Genomic DNA, 1,572 nt, shown 5'->3' on the forward strand with positions numbered 1-1,572 from the left:
TTTTTTTTTTTTTTTGATGAAAATTTATTTTCAAATACTCTCCAAATTAACAAAGTATCTTTATAATGATAATAGTAATAGAAATAATAATGAAAAATAATATCTGCAGATTTGAGTGTCTCTCACTTGCCAGACATTGATCAGGATGCTTTACATACACGATGATCTTTTTTTTAACTCCCAAAGTGACCCAGTGGGTTGGGTAATATATCCCCATGTTACACATGAGGAAACTGAGGCTCAGACTTTATATTTCCTGAGGTGACATAGCTGGCAAATGGCTGGGCTGAGTTTTACATCCAGCCCTGCCTGACTGCAAGTCCTCTGCTCTCCCGACTCTGACGCTCTGCTGAGACTGCAACGCCTGGTTCTGCAGACTCCTTGCCCTCTAAGCTCATGCTCCTCAAGGAGAGCTCTCTGTTGAGTCCCTGACGTGTCCATTAACTCTCAATTCCCAGCCATAGCTTCCCAGTATTTTGAGGTACTGGAAACCAGATTAAAAGAATATTCACTTCCTTTTTATTGGTTCCAGAAGTCAAAAAGCAGTCTTTATTTTTTTATGGCACTTACCTTGGAGTAGCTGAGTCACCGTGGGGGTCTGATTGGGGGCTTGGTGATGACGTTAAAGACTATATCTGAGGATCTATGGTCCTCCTTGAAAGGAGGAACAAGAAAACAAGCAACTATTCATGGAGGGAATAGTGGAGATATACCAACCCAGAACCTGCTTTTCAGAATCAACCCATTCCTCATGCTTCGAGGGCCCTCTGGTTGAAATGATGTCACCTCCTTTGGGAAGCCTTCAGTGATCTGCCTCTGCCCGGGATCTGTGAACTGGTGCTCCAGGTTCCCACTACCTTTTGCTCAAACCTCTGTTGTCCTTCTCAGCACACTGTGTCGCAGAGGCAGGGTGTGTGTGTATACATCACTTTCTAGAGACTAAGAGCTCCCAGGACAGACTGAATTGGTCTAGACTGGGTCAGTTTTCCTCAGTGAGTTTTTTTATCCAAGAGGAAGTGTGTAGGGCACATGGAGTGAGCAATGGGCTAGAAGGAGCCACCTTTGCAGGGCTTTGCTTGGGGACTCAGGATTGCATGGATTTGTCACTAGGGAGAGCTTTGAAAATCTCAACAGTGTCATGGTGCCGTAAATCTTGTCCATGTCACAGCCTGTGATTTCTCTGAACACTTTAGAAAGTTCGTCTCTTCTCTGTGACCCATAGCACCTGTACATATACCTTGTCACAGGACTTAACACATTACTTCATTTGATGAGTACTTACTGAGAACCTACTAGGGACCTGGCACTGTGCTGGATGCTGAGGATACAATGGTGAACAAAATAGTCATGGCTCCTGCCCCCATGGAGCTGCCCTTGTTTGGGGGGAGACCCTTGCAATCACCTGGACTGAAACGGTCTCCCCCAGCACACTGTGAACTTCATAGATTGGGTTGTATTTACTTTCTTATATTTTCATTTATTTTATTTAAAAATCTATTATATAATTCACATACCATAAAATTCACTCTTTTTTTTTTTTTTTTTTTTTTTTTTTTTTTTTTTTCCGTGTCT

The sequence above is a fragment of the Galeopterus variegatus genome, unplaced genomic scaffold, assembly GCF_000696425.1.
Source record: "Galeopterus variegatus unplaced genomic scaffold, G_variegatus-3.0.2 Scaffold372, whole genome shotgun sequence".
Classification (NCBI taxonomy): Eukaryota; Metazoa; Chordata; class Mammalia; order Dermoptera; family Cynocephalidae; genus Galeopterus; species Galeopterus variegatus.